Below are 23,190 nucleotides of genomic sequence, written 5' to 3' on the forward strand. Positions count from 1 at the left end.
TTAAGTAGCTTGTGGTGACTTTAACAAATTTAAAATTTACACATTTGGGCTTGTGCCATGGCCCAATAGGCTAATCCTTCACCTGCGGCACTGGCACACCGGGTTCTAGTCCCGTTCGGGGCACTAGATTCTGTTTCGGTTGCTCCTCTTCCAGTCCAGCTCTCTGCTGTGGCCCGGGAGTACAGTGGAGGATGGCCCAAGTGCTTGGGCCCTGCACCTACATGGGAGACCAGGAGAAGCACCTGGTTCCTGGCTTCAGATCAGCACAGTGTGCTGGTCACAGTGCACTGGCCGCAGCGGCCATTGGGGAGTGAACCAATGGAAAAGGAAGACCTTTCTCTCTGTCTCTCTCTCTCACTGTCCACTCTGCCTGTCAAAAGAAAATTTACACATTTGTTCACCTCTTGGCCAAGACAGAGCATCTCGTGGCCCTTCCTTTGCAGAGAAATCCCAATAGTGTAGAATAATCCAATACAATCCCATCAAGGTGGCATGTACCAATGCCATCTCACTAGTCCAAGTGATCATCTTCAGTTCACAATTGATCACACTGATAGGTCTAAGAGTCAAAGGGATCACACAAACAAAACTAATGTCTGCTAAAAGCCAATGTTTTCAAGCACAGAGGGAACAGGGGTAATGAATAAAACATGTTTTTTTTTTTTTCAGTTTAAGAGTAGAAATCAAGGCCGGCGCCGCAGCTCACTAGGCTAATCCTCTGCCTTGCGGCGCCGGCACACCGGGTTCTAGTCCCCGTCGGGGCACCGATCCTGTGCCGGTTGCCCCTCTTCCAGGCCAGCTCTCTGCTGTGGCCCGGGAGGGCAGTGGAGGATGGCCCAGGTCCTTGGGCCCTGCACCCCATGGGAGACCAGGAGAAGCACCTGGCTCCTGCCATCGGATCAGCGTGGTGCGCCAGCCGCAGCGCGCCTACCGCGGCAGCCATTGGAGGGTGAACCAAGGGCAAAAGGAAGACCTTTCTCTCTGTCTCTCTCTCACTGTCCACTCTGCCTGTCAAAAAAAAAAAAAGAGTAGAAATCAGCTTTCAGGGTGTCAACATAATGGCCTCCATTCATAGTTACTATTAAATAAAGATTAAATGTTAAATATTTAGCCTCAAATTTCTAATCTGAGGGAAAACATATATTGTCATATCTTGCACTTAATTGTTTTCCTTTTCAAATATTTTAGAGACTTACACAGAACTGGAAAATATTCCCATTTTTATTTACATTCTTCCTTTCATTCATTGATGACTTTCAATAATAAAGCATCTTCATTTTGAAGAGTTCTTACCCCAAAATTAATCTACTACTCCCAGAAAAAGATTCTATAGTTTTGAGACTTTTAAATTGTTCAACATTCTCCTTAGTCTTTGAGATCCAACAGAGTATTTGTTTCTACTCTAAAGAAAATACTAAAATACACAATTCAGTAACACAGAAATGAATAGTAAAACACAATGATGGAATATCTAGGAAAAATTACAATATGATGCATAATTAGTTTGAGTAAGATGTAACTTTGGGTTTAACTTTCAATTTATTAAGTGTACTGTGTACCTGTCATTCTATAATGCCAAGCATATAGACAAACACTGTTCCACAACAAATGTTTTATGAGTTGGTATTATAAATAAAATATTTGCCATTTTACAAAAATCTATTATATGCAACATCTAATAAAATTCATGTCTCCAAATCATGTCCTGTTTTGGATTAAGTTCTGATTTTTAGGAAATACATACTTATATTCACTAATTTGAAAGAACATACTTACAATATATATTGTATATCCCCCACAAAAAAAAAAAACTAGCATTACACCGATTAATCAATTTTAGTTATTTTAACTGAAAGTGGGCAGTTTATACCCTGTTCCCACACTGCTTGGAGAACAATCAAATGTAATGGAAGCCAAGCAATTGACGCTATTTATAGACATTCTCAGAACCACCTACTTTGTACTGATTGTTTTAAGCACCATTGTAAACTTTCGATTTTTAAGAGTCCCTTGGAAGATGTAGCAGATGTTGGCTTGCTAATCATGCTGGAAAACATAGGAGGCTCAAAGTTACAAAAATGTTAACACATATAAATTAGTATTAAACTTGGTTATTTTCAATTGCCAATAAACTATAATGAAGGCCTAAAGTCCATGAATATTTGTTTCTGAACCCCTAAGCTTCTATGATTTGTACATGTGTGTATTCATGTGTATTTGTGAAAGAGAAATGCATATAAATGCATACTGGGAAATGTTACACATTGTACTTTTAGCATCATTACTATGGATACAGATGTGAAGTTTATAAATATTTGGGGTGCTTTTTAATATTTCTAGTGATTCAAATGATGTTAGAATTTAGCATGGTCATTATTAACAATACATGTACAGTTAGGTGTTAGATTCAGGCATTCAGACTTTACCATAGTTGTATGGAGGGGAACGGGGCCCATGCCCTGGAGGACAGCAATGCCCATTCAAGAGGGTTATGGGGCCTGGCCCTTCAGGGTAAGGAGGGTAGCAGGGCTCCACCCTAGAGGGTGAGGAGGGAACCATGGTCCTGCACTGGAAGGCGACTGGGGGAGAAGGGCCCAGCACGGGAGGGCAAGGAGGGGAGCAGGGCCCGGCCCTGGAGGGTGGCGGGGGGAGCAGGGCCTGGCCCTGGATGACAGCAAGAGGTGCGGAGCCTGGACCTGGAAGGCAAGGAGGGGAGGAGGGTCCATGACCTGGAAGGCGAGGAGGGGAGCAGGGCCTGGCACTGGAGGGTGAGGAGGAGAGCAGGGTCCAATCCCTAGAGGGTGAGGAGGGGAATGAGGCCTGGCCCTGGAGGGCAAGTTGAGGAGGGCCCAGCCCTGGAAGGCAAGGAGGGGAGAGGTGTGGTCAGGCCCTAGAGTGTGGCGAGGGGAATGGGGCCAGGCCCTGTAGGGCAGCAAGTGGAGCGGGGCAGGGCCATGGAGGGCAAGGAGGGGAGTGGGGCCAGGCCCTGGAGGGTGAGGAGGGAATGGGGCTAGGCCCTGGAGGGTGAGGATGGCCATGGGGCTCAGGCCCTGGATGGTACGGAGAGAATGGGGCACAGGCGCTGATGGACTAGGAGGGAGGCAGGGCCCGTGCCCTGGAGGGCAGTGATAGCAGTGCCCAAGGGGAGTGGGGCCTGACCCTGGAGGGCGAGGAGGGGAGGGGGGCCTAGCCCAGGACTGTAAGGAAGGCCACAGGGCCTGACCCTGGAGGGCAAAGAGGGAAGCAGAGCTGGGCCCTGAAACGTGAGTAGGGGAGCAAGGCCCGACCCTGGTGGGCATCAAGGTGAGCAGGCCCAGGCCCTGGAGGGCAAGGAGGAGAGCAGGGCCTGGCCCTGGAGGGTGAGGCAGGGAGCATGGTCCTGACCTGGAGGGTGGCAGGTTGAGCAGGGGCCAGCCCTGGAGGGCAGCAAGAGGAGCAAGGCCTGGCCCTAGAGGGCAACATGGGGAGCGGGGTCCATGCCTTGATTGGCAGTGATGCCTGTTTATGAGGGCTGGGCTCTGCTCCCCTTCTCACCCTCCAGGGCCAGGCCCTTCTCTCCTCAGGAACAGCCATCACTGCCCTCCAGGGCATGGCCCCTGCTCCCCTCCTCACCTCCAGGGCCTGACCCCACTCCCCTCCTCTTTCTCCAGGGCTGGACCTTCCTCCCCTCCTGGCCCTCCAGGGCCTGGGGCCTTGTGCCCTGCTCACCCTCTAGGGCCAGGCCCTGTTCCCCTCAGGCATGGCCATCGGGCCTTCCAGACCATGGGCCCCCCGCTCCCTGCTTCGCCCTCCAGGTCCAGGCCTTCTCTTCATGCCGCCCTCCAAGGCCAGACCCTGCTCCCATTATCCTCCAGGGCCAGGCCCTGCCCCTTTCAGGCATGATCATCACTGCCCTCCAGGACATGGGCTCCACTCCCCTCCTCACCCTCCAGGGCCAGGCCCACTCATCTTGCCGCCCTCCAGGGCAGGGCCCTGCTCCCCCGTTGCCCTCAAGTGCAGGACCCCACTCCCCTCCTTGCCCAAGAAGACCAGGCCCCACTTCCCTCCTCGCCTTCCATGGCCCTGCCCTGCATACCTCCATGCCCTCTAGGGCAAGGCCCTACTCCCCTCTCTCATAGCCCTCACTTCCGTCCTGGGCATGGGCCACGCTCCCCTCACTGCCTTCCAGGACCTGACCCTGCTCTCCTCCTTGCACTCCAGGGCCAATCCTTCTGCCTTCCTCACCCTCCAGGGCAAGGCCCCGCTTACATGTACGCCCTCCAGGACCTGGGCCCGCTCCCCATGATGCCCGCCAGGGTCGGACCTCGCTCTGCTATTCAGGCTCCAGGGCCCAGCCCTGCCCCCCTCCTCACCCTCCAGGGCCAGCCCTGCACCCCTCCTACCATCCTAGGCTAGGCCTCCCTACCCTCCTCGCCCTCCAGGGTCAGGCCCCACTACCCTCAGGCATGGCCATCACTGCCCTCCAGGGCATGGGCTCTGCTCCCCTCCTCACCCTCCAGGGCCTGGCCCTACTCCCCTCCTCGCCCTCCAGGGCCTGGCCCCACTCCCCTCCTTGCCATCCATGGCCCTGCCCCCTCCATTCGCTGCCCATCAGGACTTGACCCCACTCCCGTCCACACTTTCCAGGGCCTGACCCCGCTCTCCTCACTGCCTTCCAGGGCCTCACCCAGAAATCCTCCCACCAACCAGGGTCTGACCCTGCTCCCCTATTTGCCCTCCAAGGCCTGGCCCTACTCACCTCCATGCCCTCCATGGACTAGGACCCGCTCACCTCACTGCCTTCTAGGGACTGGCCCCATTCCCCTCGCCACCCTCTAGGGCCTGACCCCACTCCCTTCCTTGTTCCCCAGGGATGGACCATGCTCTTCTCCTTGCCCTCCAGGGCCAGGTCCTGTTACCCTCAGGCACGGCCATCACTGCCATCCAGGACATGGGCCCTGCTCCCCCCTTTGCCCTCCAGGGCCAGGCCTGCTCCTCTTGCCTGCCTCCAGGGCAGAGCCCTATTCCCCCACCACCCTACAGTGCAGGACCCCAGTCCCTTCCTTGCCCTCCAGGGCTGCACCTTGCTCCCCAACTCACCCTCTAGGGCCTGGACCCTGCTCCCCTCCTTGCCCTCCAGGGCCAGGCCCTGCTCTCCTCTCATTGCCCTCAAGGGCCTTAGCCCCGCTCCCCTCCTTGCCTTCCATGGCCCTGCCCCACTCCCCTCGCCACCCTCTGGGGCCAGATCCTGCTCCCCTCCTCACCCACCAGGGCCAGGCCTGCTCATCTTGCCGCCCTCCAGGGCAGGACCCTGCTCTCCCGCCACCCTCAAGTGCAGGACCCCACTCCCCTCCTTGCCCAAGAGGGCCTTGTCCCACTTCCCTCCTTGCCCTCCAGAGCCAGGCCCTGCTCCACTCTCCGCACTCCATGGCTGGCTGGGCCCAGTTCCCCTTGCCACCAACTAGACCCTGCAACCCCCGCCTCCCTTCAGTGAAGGACCCCACTACCCTCCTTCTCCTCCAGGGCTGCACCTTGCTCCCCAACTCACCCTCTAGGGCCTGGACCCTGCTCCCCTCTTAACCCTCCATAGCCCTGGCCTGCATTACTCCATGCCCTCCAGGGTAAGGCCTCATTCCCCTCAGTCTTGGCCATCACTACCCTCCTGGACATGGGCCCTGCTCACCTCACTTCCTTCCAGGGCCTGACCCTGCTCCCCTTCTCACCCTCCAGGGTTTTCGCTGCTGCTTTCCTCACCCTCCAGCGCCAGGCTGAGAGAAAATAAGGCAGGAAGGGGTTAAAATTGAGTTGCTTGGCTAACTGCATATTGTTCTGCTTTTGTACAAAATAGCTGGGCTTGCAAAATGCATTTTTTTAAGATAACTAGACTTTAGCTGACCTTGTAACATGTGATGATTGTGCTAATGCTTTTATGAGATAATGGAGCATGTGATAATTATTTTAGGAGCTATGTTGAGTTTTTGGTCATGATGACCCCGTGTTTATGCTTGCTCAAGGTTTTTTGTCCCCTCTCCCTGGAAAAACCCTTTACCTTGTGATGTATTTGTCATGCTGCGGTTTATCTTGTGACTTTTTGTAATGCTATGGAGATATGCTAATGTTGTGGTTTTAATCCTTAAATACTCTGAGCGGTTGATGATCGGGGCCTCTCTTCTTGCACAGAGATGGCCCATCTGCGCAGATGTAATAAACTTCCTCTTGTTCTTTGCATCGATTGGAATGGATTTCGTGTTTCTGGGGTCGGTAGAAGTGTGGGACACCTCTCGGGGGTCTTACATTCTTGGGGGCTCGTCCGGGATTCGAGACCCCAGACCCACGCTCCATTTTCCAATCGGAGGTAAGTTTTTGCTGTTTTAAGTGTTTTTGTGTGTTCTGTTGATTTTTTTATTTTTTCCCAGGGCGCTTGACGTACCAGAGGTTTATGTTGTACGGGCGCTAGGCGTCCAGGCGCTAGGCGCCGAAAGAGTTGAGCCAGTAGTAGGAAAGGACAGACGTGTCCGCGACCCCTGGCTCGGGCCCTGGGGGACGCTCCAGTGGCGGTGTTTTGGGGGAGGCTGGCTAGGCCGCTCTCCCACCAGGTAAAAGGTTTTCTTCCCCGGGAGAAGAGGGCTGGTGGCAGCAGCCACTCCCGTCGGAAGTTTTGGTTTCAGTTTTGTCTCGGTCTTCTTCCCCGGGAGAAGGGCTGGTGGCAGCAGCCGCTCCCGTCGGTGGTTTCAGTTTTGTGGGGAAGTTTTGGTTTCTTCTTCCCCGGGAGAGGGCTGGTGGCAGCAGCCGCTCCCGTCGGTGGGTTCAGTTTTGTGGGGAAGCTTTGGTTTCGGTGTAAGTTTTTCTTTCCCGGGAGAGGGCTGGTGGCAGCAGCTGCTCCCGTCAGAAGTTTTGGTTTTGTTGCGCGCAGGTCTCGTCTTATTAGGGCACTCAGGTCTTGTTCCATTGTTGTGTGCAGTGTTTTTGTGAGTTTTGTAATTGTTATTTGTGTTTTAATATACTTTCCTTATTTGCCTTTCCCCTTCAATATGGGACAGGAATTAACTACACCTTTGAGTCTTACTTTATGAGTCTTAATTGGGAAAACTGCAACGCAAAGTTGTTTATGTTGTTTATCTGTTTTCAGTGTTTGAGTGATTACCCAACTGATCAGAAGTGTACTAATTGTTGGCCAAACCGCTTGACTCTGACAGCTTAAATTCTAAACTGAGTCTTCCAACTTTGGGCTTCCAGTCGGATCCCTGGAACTCTCAAAGGATGAGACTCTAAAATTTGTTAAAGTAAAATATATTAAAATGCTTTAGACATGTTTCTCTTAACGATGAAGATCTTTTTAAGGTTATGTCCATGTTTGCTGTCCAGGAGGAGTTATTCTTATGTTACTTAAAAGCATGGAAATGTAATTTTGACTTTTAATTCAGAACTCAGTGTCTTAAGCCATCTAGGCATCAATGCTAAGCAAAATGTAAAAAAAATGTATTGTACTTTTCACATCTTAAATTCGATAGGAGAGACTGTTTGAGTTTGTTAACATGTATTTTTATAGATTGTCTATACATAACAATTCAAGACTATGTAAAAGTAACTACAGGTATAAAGTTTCAGAAAATGTGAGCAAGTCATAAAAAGTTTTAAAAGGTTTACAACTTTAAAATTGTTTACAGAGCTTTCTTTAAGTTAAGTGCTAATGCCAAAATTACATTGACCTAAAGTTAAAGTCTGATCTTCTGTTACAACAATGAGGTTTTTTTTTAAAAAAAAAAGTACGCTAATGTTAGTAAATACCTAAAAATGGTCTAAGTTTTAAAATCTGTTTTTGCAAAAATTGTAATGTCTATTTTAACAGTGTCTACTGAATCAGTTATTCTGCCATTTTTAGAGTTAGGTCCTATAAGCTCTTTTTGGCTCTGTTAAGTAGTTCTAAATTATGTAAACCCTTATGTTCAAGGTTTTTATTTCTGGTTTATTCAACAACAGACATAAAATTCATGTTCTACCAAAGTGATCTATTGTGTACTCTACTGTTTCTGTTAAGTTCAAATTAGTAAAAAGCATTGTTAAGTATTATGATCAAATCTGGTTTAAAAGTGTAAAAATCACCCTAACTAATAAATGGCTATCATTTCAGGATGTTAAGGAATTCTATTTTGACCAGATACTCTAAGTTCTCTTGGCACCTTTAACAGACTTTCTAAAAATCCAAGTTCTAAATTATCCGAACTTTTGACACCCCCAGAGGGCCCCTGGAGATGTCAAAAAGAGATCTCTCATCTTGCAGAGATAATAACCAATCGGCTGTTTAAATTACAAGTGGTGCCAAGATGTAAAATGATGCTAAACTTCAGCTATAAACATGTTTCTTTCTAGCTGCTCCAGTCTCTGGCTCAGAAGCCAGATCCTTTAAAGAGGGACCGATAAAGTCTCCGTTCAGCTAACGCTAAACAACCAGGCGTTGCTAGTTCAAATGTATTGCTAGTTCAAATGTGGATCAAACGGGAGGTCTAGCCAAAAGGGAAACAAATAGTTAAGATTGTACAAACCTACAAAAATGTAATAATTAAATGGTTAATGCAAAATGTTAGCTCATTTGTTAATTGGACTGTGTGCGCCTTAACATGTCTGTTTATTGAAATGGTAATGTTTTTTATGCTCCTGATATTGGTGCCCTTTTTGAAAACCAGAAGAAAAATGGAAAAAAAAATCCGATAAAACAGAGGAGGATGAAGCAGAGGAGGGAGGACCCCCGGCCCGTTCTAACTGGCCGTTCTCCTCCTCCATATAACTGGGAAAGCAAGCCCTGACAGGACTTGCAGGGCCTGTTTTACTAACATTAATTTTACTGCACTTGAATGGAATTCTGTAAAAGACTCAGTCTCTACTGCCAGACTCTCCTGAGGAGCTTAGCTGAAGGGGTTAAAGTTTTTTAGTTAAAAAAGGGGAAGTTTAAAATGGGCTAAGAAAAAGGAACTAACTAGGATCCTGGCCACCACAGTTAAAAGAAAGCAGAAGTAAGGGAGAATCAGAATAGGCAGGGACCCCGGGAGACTGGCAAAAGCACAGAAAAGTGCCCAAAAGGACAAGTCTGCCTAAGGTCCAACTAACAACGAGAGTCAAGTGGTGTACGACTGCCACACGAGACTGAACTGACCGAAACGGCCCCTGCAAAACGACAAGAGAAAAGATGACAGCAGCGGAGTGGTGAGACTGGGCGACAGCGGCCCCTCGGCCCCTCCCTCATTGGGACACGTCTGGGTTTCCACCTTCAACCCCCCGAGGACTCTGCTCAGCAGGCAGGGCTGATCGCTATGGACCATGCACTCCGTGCAGCTAAGAAAAAGGAGCGGGTGGCAATGCACGAGAACAGCAGGTACGCTCTCACCACTACCCACGGGGAACTCAAAATGGACAGAGGCTTTATCGACCAGGAAGAAGAATTGCACCAATGTTTCCCTGATTTGGACTATCAAAGGTACTGGGGTCAGACACTGGGCCGGCCTTCGTCTCCAGGGTAAGTCAGACGGTGGCACAGGTGTTGAAAATAGAAAGTTACATTGTGTTTATAGGGTAAGTCAGATGGTGGTAGCGGTGGCCAGGGTACTGGGGATATAGCTAGGTAAAATGTATGATTAATGGTGGAGACTGGCACTGGAGACTGGGTCAAATTGCTGCTACACATTTTTATAATGCTACATATCTTTTATATGCTGCTGCATTTTTGGAATTTCCCTATTTTGCCAGGCTTTGCTTAAATGTCTCCCTTTTAGGGCTTTAAAGTTTTCCTAAAGAAGCAGTCCTTGGCCCTGCTCTCCGAGCAGCGGAAGATGAGTGACTGCGAGTTTGCCTATGTACATATGCTGCCTTAGGACTATTTGCTGTATATCCTGAAGACGCCGCAGCCTGGACAGGGATTGAGCAAGATGTCCAGAGTGCTGCAGAACGTCACCTTTTCCATCCAGCAAGACGTGGAAGAGGCTCTACTTTATACATAATTCTGGTTAAAAGATTTTTCTGGAAGTTACTAAACAGATTTGTGTGATATTGTCATTGCTAAAAAAGAAATATTGCTGACCCTTAGTAATAAAAGTAAAATTGTTTATCACCCACGCCTTGGTCCTGACCCAGCAGTGCCAAAGTTTAAAAATGAAGGACATAAAAGAAAAGAGTATTGTTGGTGAGAAGGGCTAAAGAGAACAAAAAGAGCTTTTTATATAAGGAAAGGACATGGTTTGTAAGAATGACTTTATCCGGATGGCTAGTTTACTCTAGACTGAAATGGAAATGGTAAAATGTTTAAAGTAAGTCGAAGAGGGTGTGTGAAAGTCACAGAAAGTATTTGGGTCAATTCAGCTGAACAGGCACCAGGTATTAATCCAAATTTGTATGACTTCTTCAGGGATGTGTTTTCTGTTTTTGTCTCTGTTGTATTTTCTGTTTTTGAATTTTGATGCCTTTTTGTAACTTTGTATTCTGCGGGGCCTACTTCCCCTACCCTGCAGACTTGCTTCTGTGCTCATAAGATTGGCTGTAAGACACAGAGATGTGCTTGCAATACTTTTATTTTGTTTTACCCCGGTGATGGGCAGCCCACATATCCCAATGAAGATCACGTGGGAGGTAATATCTGGTACCGCTGAGGTTGTGTGGCCTGCGTGGCCCCTTCTGGGATATGGTGGCCCTCCTTGCACCCCAATGTTTGTTAATTGGTTGTAAAAAAGACACCTGGGACATCTCCGGCCTGTTTTCTGATCAGACTCCCCTATGAAACAAAGGAATTGTTACCAATGTGGGACAAAATTTAAAAAGTAATCCCTTAAATTTTAAGATTAAAATTTGACGAAAAGAAAAGGGGGGAATGAGAGAAAATAAGGCAGGAAGGGGTTAAAATTGAGTTGCTTGGCTAACTGCATATTGTTCTGCTTTTGTACAAAATAGCTGGGCTTGCAAAATGCATTTTTTTTAAGATAACTAGACTTTAGCTGACCTTGTAACATGTGATGATTGTGCTAATGCTTTTATGAGATAATGGAGCATGTGATAATTATTTTAGGAGCTATGTTGAGTTTTTGGTCATGATGACCCCGTGTTTATGCTTGCTCAAGGTTTTTTGTCCCCTCTCCCTGGAAAAACCCTTTACCTTGTGATGTATTTGTCATGCTGCGGTTTATCTTGTGACTTTTTGTAATGCTATGGAGATATGCTAATGTTGTGGTTTTAATCCTTAAATACTCTGAGCGGTTGATGATCGGGGCCTCTCTTCTTGCACAGAGATGGCCCATCTGCGCAGATGTAATAAACTTCCTCTTGTTCTTTGCATCGATTGGAATGGATTTCGTGTTTCTGGGGTCGGTAGAAGTGTGGGACACCTCTCGGGGGTCTTACAAGGCCTGGCACCCCTCCTTACCACCCGGGCTAGGCCCCCCTACCCTCCTCGCCCCCAGGGTCAGGCCCCACTCCCCTCAGGCATGGCCATCACTGCCCTCTAGAGCATGGGCCCTAGTCCCCTCCTCACCCTCCAGGGCCTGACCCTGCTCACCTCCATGCCCTCCAGGGCCTGGGCCCCATTCCCTCCTTACTCTCCAGGGCCTGACCCCGCTGCCCTCCTCGCCCTCCAGGGCCAGGCCCCGCTCCTCTTACTGACAAAAGGGACTGGACCCTGCTCCCCCTGCCACCCTCCAGTGCATGACCCTGGTCCCCACCTTGCCCTCCAGAGCCAGGGCCTCTCCCCTCATCACCCTAAAGGGCCAGTCCCTGCTCCCCTCCTCACCCTCCAGGGCCTGGCCCTGCTCCCCTCCTTGCCCTCCATGGCCCTGCCCTGCTCCCCTCACTTCCCTCCAGGCCCTTACTTTGCTCCCCTCCTCACCCTCCAGGGCCAGGCCTGACTCCTTCCTTGCCCTCCTGGGATTGACCACACTCCCCTCAGGAAGGGCAACACTGCCCTTCAGGGCACAGGCCCTGTTACCCATCTCACCCTCCAGGGCCAGGCCCCATTCCCCTTGCAGCCCACCAGGGCTGGTCCCTGCTCCCCTCCTAGCCCTCCAGTGCCTGGCGCCTACTCCTATTGCTCCCAACCAGGGCCAGACACTGCTTCCCTCCTCGCTCTCCAGGGCCTGGGACCACTCCCCTTGATGCCCACCATGGTCAGGCCTCGCTCCGCTACTCAGGCTCCAGGGCCCAGCCCTGCTCCCCTCTTCGCCCTCCAGGGCTGGGCCCTGCACCCCTCCTTACCATCCTGGGCTAGGCCCCCCTCCATTCCTTGCCCTCCAGGTTCAGGCCCCACTCCCCTCAGGCGCTGCCATCACTGCCCTCCAGGGCATGGGCCCCGCCCCCCTCCTCATCCTCCAGGGCCTGGGCCCCATTCCCTTCTCGCCCTCCAGGGCTTGGCTCTGCTCAACTCCATGCCCTCCAGGTCCTGCCCTGCTCCACTCATTGCCCTGCATGGCCTGACCCAGTTCCCCTCCACTCCCTCCAGGGCCTGGCCTGGATCCCCTCACCATCAACCAGGGCCTGACCCCGCTCCCCTATTCACCCTCCAAGGCCTGACCCTGCTGCCTTCTTTGCCCTCCAGGGCCGGCCCTCACTCACCTGCACGCCCTCCAGGGTCCATTATAGGACCCTGCTCCCTTCCTTGCCCAAGAGGGCCAGGCCCCACTTCCCTCCTCGCCCTCCAGGGCCAGGCCTTGCTTCACTCTCCGCACTCCACAGCTGGCTGGGCTCAGCTCCCCTTGCCACCCACCAGGGCCCTGCAACCCCCGCCTCCCTCCAGTGAAAGACCCCACTACCCTCCTTGCCCTCCAGGGCCACACCCTGCTACCCTCCTGGCCCTCTAGGACCTGGATCCTGCTGCCCTCCTAGCCCTCCACGGCCTTGCTCTGCATACCTCTACGCCCTCTAGGGCAAGGCCCCATTCCCCTCAGTCATGACCATCACTTCCCTCCTGGACATGGGTCCCGCTCCCCTCACTGCTTTCTAGGGCCTTACCCTGCTTCCTTCCTTGCCTCCAGGGCCTAGGCCCTCTCCCCTTGATGCCCACCAGGATCAGGCCTCGCTCTGCTACTCAGGCTCCAGGGCCCAGCCCTGCTCCCCTCCTCACCCTCCAGGGTCAGGCCCCACTCCCCTCAGGCATGGCTATCACTGCCCTCCAGGGCATGGGCCCCACTCCCCTCCTTGCCCTACAGGGCCTGTGCCCCATTCCCTCCTCACCCTCCATGGCCTGGCCCTGCTTCCCTCCTTGCACTGCATAGCCCTTCCCCTCCATTCCCTCCAGGGCCTGACCCTGCTCCCCTCCCTGCCTTCTAGGGCCTGGCCCAGATCCCCTTGCTACCAACCAGGGTCGGACCCCACTCCCCTACTCGCGCTCCAAGGCCTGGCACTGCTCACCTCCATGCCCTCCATGGCCTGGGCCCCAAACCCCTCACTTCCTTCCAGGGCCTGGCCCTGTTCCCCTCGACACCCTCCAAGGACTGATCCCGCCCCCTGCTAGCCTTCCAGGACCTGACCCGCTCCCCTCCTTGTTCCAGCGCCTGGCCCTGTTCACATTCATGCCCTCCATGGCCTAGGCCCTGTTCCTTCCTAGCTCTCCAAAGCCTGGGCCCAGTTCCCTCCTCACCCTCCTGGAATAGACCCTGCTCCCTTCTTCACCTCCAGGGTGAGGACTGCTCCTCCTGCCAACCTCCAGGGCAGGACCCTACACCACCCCCGCCTCTCTCCTGTGCAGGACACCACTCCTCTCCTTTCCCCAGAGGGTCGGGCAATGCTCCCCTCCTTGCCCTCTAGGGCCTGGACCCTGCTACCCTCCTTGCTTTCCAGGGAAGGGCCTTGCTCCCCTCCTAGCCCTCCAGTGCTGGGCCCTGCTCCTTTCCATGCCTTCAGGGCCTGGGCCCCACTCCCCTTACTGCCCACCAGGGCCTGACCCCTCTCCCCTCCTTGACCCCCAAGGCCTGGCCATGCTCACCTATATACCCTCCATGGACTGGGCCCCGATCCCCTCACTACCTTCCAGGGCCTGATCCCACTCCCCTCCTCGACCCCCAAGGCCTGGCCATGCTCACCTACACACCCTCCATGGACTGGGCCCGGATCCCCTCACTGCCTTCCAGGGCCTGACCCTGCTCACCTCTTTGCTCTCCAGGACCTGGCCCTTCTCACATCCATGCCCTCCATGGCCTGGGCCCCATTCCTTCCTAGCTCTCTAGAGCCTGGTCTCAGTTCCCTCCTTGCCCTCCAGGACTGGACCCTACTCCTCTCCTCACCTCCAGGGCCTGGGTCCCGCTCCCCTCCCTTACCTTCCAGGGCCTGGCCTGGATCCCCTCGCCACCAACCAGGGCCTGACCCTGCTCCCCTCCTCACCCTCAAGGACCTGGCAATGACACATCCATACCCTCTATGGCCTGGCCCCATTCCCTACTCACCCTCCAGGGCCTGGGTCCTGATCCCCTTGCCACCCTCCAGGGCCAGGCCCTGCCCCCTCCTTGCACTCCAGGGCTGGGCCCCCTCCGCTAATTGCACCCTCCAGGTCCAGGCACTGCTCCCCTCCTCACCATCCTAGGCAAGGCCCCACTCCTCTTCTTGCCCTCAAGGCCCAGGCAGTTTCCCCTCCTTTCCCTCCAGGGCTTGGCCCCCATCCCCTCTCACTCTAAAGGGCCGGGCCACACTCCCCTCCTCACCCTCCAGGGCCTGACCCAGCTCCCTTCCACGGCTTCCAGGACCAGGCCTCACTCCCCTCCTCACCCTCAAAGGCCTGTACTTAGCTCCCCTCCTCGCCCTTCAGGACGGGGCTCTGCTCCCCTCCTCACAGTCCAGGGCCGGGCCCACTTACCTCAGGAACAGCCATCACTGCCCTCCAGGGCATTGGCCCCACTCCTCTCTTCACCCTCCATGGCCAGTCCCCGCACCTACTGCCACCCTCCAGGGCCAGGCCCAGCTCCCCTTGTTGCCCACCAGGGCCAGGCCCTGCTCCCCTCCTAGGCCTCCAGAGCCTGGCCATGCTCCCCTCCTTAAAATCCTGGGCTAGGCTCCCCTACTCTCCTCGCCCTCCAGGGTCAGGACCCACTGACCTCAGGCATGGCCATCACTGGCCTCCAGGGTATGGGCCCCGCTCCTCTCGCCCTCCAGGGCCTGTGCCCCATTCCCTCCTTGCCCTCCGTGGCCCTGCCCTACTCCACTCGCTGCCCTCCAAACCTGACCACACTCCCCTCTTCACCCTTCAGGGCCTGAACCCGCCCCCCTACTGCCTTTCAGGGCCTGGCCTGGCTCCCCTCCTTGCCCTCCATGGCCTCACCCCTCTCTCCTGCCTAGACCTGCTCACCTCCATGCCCTTCATCGCCTGGGCCCCAATCCCCTCACTGCCTTCCAGGGCCGGGCCCCGTTCCCCTCGCCACCCTCCAGTGCTGGATACCACTCCCCTCCTAGCCTTCCAGGACCAGGCCCTGCTCCCCACCTCACCCTCCAGGGCCTTGGCTATGCTCCCCTCGTCGCCCTCCAGGGCAAGGCCCAGTTCCCCTCCTCATCCTATAGGATCGGGCCATTTTCCCCTCCTTGCCAACCAGGGCCAGGGCCCTGCACTCATTCTCACCCACCAGGGTCTGGGCCCTGCTCCCCTCCTTTCCTCCAGGGCTGGACCTTGTTCCCCTTGTTGCCCTCCAGGGTGGGACCCCACTTCCCTCTATGCCTTCCATGGCCCTGCCCTGCTCCTCTCACCACGCTCCAGGGGTTTATCCTGCTCACTTCCTTGCCCATCAGGGCCTGGGCTGTGCTCCCCATGCTGCCCTCCAGTGAGGGACCCCACTTCCCTCTATGACTTCCATGGCCCTGCTCTGCTCCCCTCGCCGTGCTCCAGGGATTTATCCTGCTCACTTCCTTGCCCATCAGGGCCTGGGCCATGCTCCCTTTGATGTCCACCAGGGCCATGCCCCACTCCCCTCTTCACCCTCCAGGGCCAGGCCCTACTCCCCTCCTCACCATCCTGGGCCAGGCCCCACTCCCCTCCTCCTCCTCCAGGGCCTGGGATCTGATCCCCTCGCCACCCTCTAGAGCCAGGCCCTGCCCTCTCCTTGTCCTCCAGGACCGCCCCCCCTCCCAATTGCCCTCATGGACCAGGCCCTGCTCTCCTCTTCACCATCCTGAGCCAGGCCCCCCTCTTCTCCTTGCCCTCATGTGCCAGGCCAAATTCCCCTCCTTGCCCTCCATGGCCCTGCCCTGCTCCCTCACTGCCTTCCAGGGCCTCACCCTGATCCCCTCCTTGCCAGCCAGGGCCAGGCCCTACTCCCATCCTCACCCTCTAGGGCCTGGGGCCTGAACCCTCCTCGTCATCCAGGGCCTGGCCCTACTCCCCTCCTAGCCTTCCAGGGCCTGGGCACTGCTACCTTCCTCACCCTCCAAGGCAAGTAGGGGAGTGGGTCTCATATCCTGGAGGGCATGATGGCCATGCCTGAGGGAAGTAGTTCCTGACCTTGGAGGGCGAGGAGGGGAGCAGGGCCAGAACTTGGAGGGCGAGGAGGGGAGTGGGGTCAGGCCCTGGTTGGTGGCAAGTAGAACGGTCCATGAACTGGAAGGGAAGAGAGAATGGGGCACAGGCCCTGGAGAACAAGAAGGGGAGTAGGCCCATGTCCTGGAGGGCACTGATGGCCGTGCCTGAGGGGAATGGGGCCTGACCCTGGAGGGCAAGGTGGGGAGGGGGGCCTAGCTTAGGATTTTAAGGAGGGGTGCAGGGCCTGGCCCTGCAGGGTGAAGAGGGGAGTAGGGCTGGGTCATGGAATATGAGAGGGGAGCGAGGCCAGACTCTGTGGGCATCAAGGTGAGCAGGCATACACCCTGGAGAGTGAGCAGGGGAGCATGGCCTGGCCCTGGAGGGTGAGGAGGGGAGCGTGGTCCTACCCTGGAAGGCAGCAGGGGGAAAGGCCTGGCCCTGGAGGGTGAGGAGGGGAGTGGGGTCAGGTCCTGGAGGCCGAGGAGGGGAGCGGGTTCAGGCCCTAGAGGGCGAGGAGAAGAAAGGGGGCAGGCCCTGGAGGCTGGCGAGGGGAACTGGGCCAGGCCTTGGAAGGCAGTGAGGGAGCGGGACCCAGGTCCTGGAGGGCAAGGAAGGGAGCAGGGTCTTATACTTGAGGGCGGCATGGGGAGCAGGGTCCAGCACTTGAAAGTGGCAAAAGGAGCAGAGCCTGGCCCTGGAGGGTGAGGTGGGGAGCAGGGAAATGAGCAGATTTGAAAGGGTTGTTTGCACCTCCAAGTTTAGTACAGCTCAGTTCACAATAGCTAAGATATGGAATCAACCCTGATGTCCATGAAATGATGACTGGATAAAGAAATCATGGCCTATATACACCAGGTAACACAACCCATTGGGGATTACAGAGATGCTGTCTTTAGCAACAAAATGGATATAATTGCAAACCAGTATATTTAGTGAAATAAACCATTCTGAAAGGACAAATACCATATGTTACCCTGATTTGTTGGTAACTAATAGAGACCTACAGGGTAATGGGCAGGAGGGAAACTGACATTCTGTGATAGATGATTTTCTACAGTGTTTTTTTTTCACACTGTTTTGTACTTATTGTATGGTTAATCATATGAGTATGTAGTTAACTGAAAATAGATAATTATTAAGAATTAAGAGTGGTAACAAAAGAGGGAATGAGCAGAAGGGTGTGAGAGCGGGATGGAGGGATTGTAGCATGGGAAGAAGTATCAGTATGTTTTGACTCTGTATAGAAGAAATGCATGAAATTTGTATACCTGACATAAAATTTAAAAAAATAGATAATCCTCTAACCAGACTAACATAACAAAAGAGAAAAACTCTACAGTAAGTGAAATTACAGATGAAAAAGCAGATATAATAACCAACATCCCTGAAATACAAGGCTTCAAAAGAAATTGCTATTCAATATCACATGCTAAAAATTGGAAAAAGACAGGAAGAAATGGAGAAATTCCTCAATAACAAATGCATATAAACTACTAAGATTAAAACCAGAAGACCCAGACATCTGAAAAAGACCCTTTAAAGCCAATGAGATTGAAGCAGTAATTAAAAATTTTCCAGCAAACTCCAGGCATTAAAACTCCAGCAATGAAAACTGCTTGTATTACAACTGAATTCAATAAAACATTTCAAAAGGCACTTCAACACTTCTCAAACTGCTTCAAAATACTGAATAACACTGAATTTTGGCAAACGCTTTTTATGAGGCCAGCATTCCTTTGACACCAGGAACTACAAAAGACATGAAATGCATAGAAAATTGCCACCCTATATCCTTAATGAAATGGATGAAAACATTCTTAATAAAATTCTAGCCAAAATAAAAAAAACTCCAAAACCACATGGTAAAGCACATATATTACCGTCAATTGGAATTTGTCCCAGAAATGCCATGCTGGTTCCACATTTGCAAAACAATAAACATAAATAGATCAAAATCATGAAAGAATAAAACCATACTGTCAGGGAGAGTGCTGTGTTCAAGCAGGTTAAAGACACGACATGAAGTGCAGGCATCCCATATGCGTGCTAATTTGAGTCCTGACTGCTCCTTTTCCCATGCAGCTCCCTCCTAATGTGCCTGGGAATGTGGCAGAGGATGCCCCAAGTCATTGGACCACTGAAACCACATGAGAGACCAGGAAGAAGGTCCTGGATCCTGACTTTGTATTGGCTCAGTTTGGTCATCGCAGCCATTGGGAAGTTAACTAGCAAATAGAAGAGCTCTCTCTTTCCCTTTCTTTTTCTCTCTCTTTGTTTCTAACTCTCTCTGCAAGTCTTTGATTAAGCTTCATAGAACTGCCTTCCCTCTCTTATTTGCTTTCCTCCAAAGTGTGTTCTAATCTTCACAAATTTGAGGTGAATGCATGCATATAGCAGTACCAAGAGGGAGTTAATGCTCTGAAGTGCCTGATTGTCAACAAGACATCCACTAATGGAAATAATGCATGTGAAAGAAAAGTCAACACAACACTTTCCTTGAGAGAGAAAAATGAACTGGGCTGGGCTACCTTCCATGGAGTTTTCACTAATCTAGCCGGGGTATCCAACACATATGTACATACAGAGCTGAAGAAAAGTTTAAAGGAAAATATATAAATCAAAAAAAGGGAATATTTTAATGTGAAAAAAAAACTTATGTTAAAATAGAGTCAAGAGATCTTCCTGCTTTGCAAACTATTTGGCTTAAAGAACAGCCACATTTAAAATGTGATTCCATTAATTTTAAATCAGTGTACATTCTTCAGACTACCATTTTGTTTATCAGAGTACTGGTATAAATAACTGTGCAGTCATCATTATTTTCCCTCTTGCAATTAATAAATAAATGACTGGCATTTATCCCACAGCATGGGATGCAAGATGTGTACATGGATGTTGAATAAAGCTTTATGCACTGATTTAAATTAACTGTGGACAACCAGGTTTAGTTTTTTAAATATTTTCAAGACTCTAAGCCATATATTTATTAATTTGCATTCTAGAGTGAAGACTGGTATCTGAATATATGAGAGTAGTTTTCAGCAGAGATTTGTAACTTAGGATTAATGAGAGCTTTGAACTGGAGTGGTGGTGGGGGAGTGTGAGTTGGGATAATATAAATGCAACATGCTCTGTAACATGCTGATGTGGGCAAATCATGCTGAACAGCAAGGTCTGGTCCAGTCCCATGCTTTCAGCAAACTATAATTTCTTATAGCGAAGCAGGATTCCCTATGATGTTCACCTACCTAGAAAAGCAGCAGGCGAGACAGTGCCATTGCTTCTTGAAATCATGACACTGATCCCTGTCTTCACAAAGTGCACGGAGAATTCCACCACTTCAGAACGCTCCTCATTGATGTTGTCGAGCCCACTGCCAGGACCGCTTTGTGGTAGACCATCTGGAGGTAAGGCATAAAAAGAATGGCACCTTTACGTGTTCTTTCTAAAACTTCTGATGACCACGGGCCCCTGTCAGAATGGGAGGCCAGGGGTGGAAAGATGACTTACTTCCCTCAATCACTCCAATCCACATATTGTTGATATTTTTGTCATGCTTCCCTTTGGTCACCAGGTAGAAGACATAGGTAAACTTGACCGTCCAGGAGAGCTTCTTCAGGATACCAATGCAGAACCCCTTGCAGCATTTCTTAAAGTTTATCCCCTTGTTAGCTGAATTGCTGCAAAGAAAATCCCAAGACCATGGGCTGTTAGTACTGGAAGACTTGTCTAGTCATTAGCTATACTCTTCTACTAGCTTTGCAAAGTTGAAGTTCAAGAAGGGAAGTAACTTTTCCATTGACACACACTGAGCTTATGGTGGCCAGAGGAGAAAGTGTTTTTAATTATAGCAGTTACTAGCACAATAGCTAATGTTTATTGAGACGTTGCTACACTGCAGTTAGGCACTGCACTAAATGCTTTATACCAATTGCTGGATTGAGCTCCATGATGTTTCTCCAAATTAGGTAGCATTTGTACCCCTGCTAAACCGGCAATAGTTACTAACTCTTATTTTTAAAACATTTCTAACACATTCAACTTCTTTTTCTTTATTTGACAGATTGAGTTAGGCAGTGAGAGACAGATAGAAAGGTCTTCCTTCTGTTGGTTCACACCGCAATGGCCACTATGGCCGGAGCTACGCTGATCCGAAGCCAGGAGCCAGGTGCTTCCTCCTGGCCTCCCATGAAGTTGCAAGGGCCCAAGCACTTGGGCCATCCTCCACTGCCTCCCAGGCCACAGCAGAGAGCTGAACTGGAAGAGGAGCAACCAGGACTAGAACTGGCACCCATATGGGATGCTGGTGCTGCAGGGGAAGGATTAACAAAGTGAGCCACGGCACCGGCCCCCACATACAACTTCATTAAACCAGAGTCTAGCCATCTGATCTAAGTTGAGTTATAAAAACTTATTGGAAAATGGAAGAGAAGAAGGTGTGAAATTCTCAAGTAAAGTAAGGTTTTGCTTCATCCTCTAAGTATGGAGACCTGAAACCAAAGGGAAGAACTGGAAGTGCCTAGATAACACCTACGATCATGGGGTTCTACCCCATGCCTGAGTCTACAGAATTAACTTCTCACACTAGGCCCAACTATCACATGAAGGCTCATTCGTACTATTTTTTCTTCCTAACAACATGGTTTGATGCACAAAAGGTCAAACTTTTCAAGAGTAATATCCAGGACTGGGGGGAAAATCACCATTAAAACAGAGACCATATTGCCAGCGGAAAGCCTATCTTCTGAGCTGCCAGGGTCAACCTCACTGTTTTCTACCAGGCACCCTGCTGTACTCTCCTGACCAACTCCTAGAAAAGAACACCCACATGAATCAGAAATGTCTTTGGTAAGGAAGGAAATGCTGATCTTCCCCACTGATAGCAGAAAGTCTTTGACAATGCAGGCAGGAAGACCACAGCCTCTTCAGGGAACAAACTTGCTTACACTGGAACATCCCAGTAGCTCTACCTTCTACTTGAATCACACATGCTACAATGTAGGTGCTCCGTCTGTAACCTTCCATTTTGAGTACAATCACACACTGGACTATCGTCTAAGCACTAAAATAATGTTTGAAGACACTCAACTTCATAGTAGGAAAGTAAATTTCTATCCCTTAGTTTAAAAAATAGGTCATATAATACTATAAATAATAATCACAGCTATGTAAAGGCCAATGAGTTCACGAAATAACTGGATGAAAAAATAATGAGAAGCACAGCTATTTTTAATGGCAGAAAATGATTTTTGCCTTTTCATATTAGGATTTTTGCATCAAATTCTCCAGTTAATATGGACTACATATATCATATATAATTTGTTACACACACATAATCGAGTCAGAGAGGTTTATTTATAGCTACATACATGAAGGTGGACAGACTTGAAAATATAACTGAGTAGCAGAAGTAGGTTGAAAATGCCACCTTTTCCCTGAAGCTCTCCTTTATTCCAGGATCACCAACCACCTACCTTCCTCACCACCACAGTCATGCTGCCCCTGAGTTCACCTCAACCACTCTGTTTCTACAGCCATGATCGCCATGTAGACTTTGAGCTCTAGCCTCCAGAGTGATGATCCCAGATCTGGAGTACTCTGAGACAACCCTTGTATATGTTACATGTGATAACCACTGGACTCAAGGCCTAAACTGGTTTTGGAGACTAATATGTGCCTCCAAGACCCCAGAATCTCCCAGGGGCTAGAAAGGGCAGTTTTTCCCCTGGAAAAATCAGTACCAAATAAATATAGTCATGTTGACCAACAGGAATTCTTTTTGCAACCAATTAGCCTGGCTCAAAATGCTACATTTAGGAAATTTAATTGCTTTAACCTACATTAATGTTGGGATTCATGGATTCTAATTTTGTATTGCTCCCACAGAAGTCAACGGCTTTAATTCACCTCTATACATAGCAAACTTCTCATGTTCTCAAGCAGAAAAGGCAAAGCCACAAGCTGCCACCTCCATACAGGAACAACAACAAAAACAAAATTTGAGCTTGAACCTAATAAGCTGTTCACAGTGTTCAGTAAAAATATCAATTCTTTCATAGGGAGTCATGGATTTTTGGCTCATGTACTTCATAGTCAAGCAAACTGGGATGTGGACATTTGCTTGTTTTCAGCTCTAGGCCTTCTGATTTTCAAAGACTGTAAACTCCTGCTATAGACTGTGAAGAGGAGACTACAATCATGGACCATAATGAAGCACACAGGGTGTTGTCCCACAGATGTTATGCTCCTTGCTTTCTTCACGTGGTCAAGCTTGGCTCCCAACACCCACTGAAATCAGAACGGCCATTGGTAACAAACCTGCAATGTCCCCTTCATCCTCCTCCAGCCCACGACTTCCCTGCACAGTCCCCTCCATCTTCCACCAACCTGAGACTTCCCAGCAGGGATGCAATGCTGGCATGCTGTCAGTGGTTCAAACTCCACCTCTACAGCATCAGGAAATCATTCCCAAGCAGTGTCCAGCCCCGATCTAGGAAATACAGAGGAGGGGGGATGTGCCAGGGAGGGGACGGACAGAAAAATGCTTAAAACCAGGAGAAGCACCTGGCTCCTGCCTTCGGATCAGCATGGTGCACCGGCCACAGAGCGCCGGCCACAGCGGCCATTGGAGGGTGAACCAACAGCAAAGGAAGACCTTTTTCTCTGTCTCTCTCTCTCTCTCTCTCTCTCTCTCTCTCTCTCTCATTGTCCACTCTGCCTGTCCAAAAGAAAAAATCCTTTAA

Source organism: Lepus europaeus, chromosome 6 (genome assembly GCF_033115175.1).
Source record: "Lepus europaeus isolate LE1 chromosome 6, mLepTim1.pri, whole genome shotgun sequence".
Lineage (NCBI taxonomy): Eukaryota > Metazoa > Chordata > Mammalia > Lagomorpha > Leporidae > Lepus > Lepus europaeus.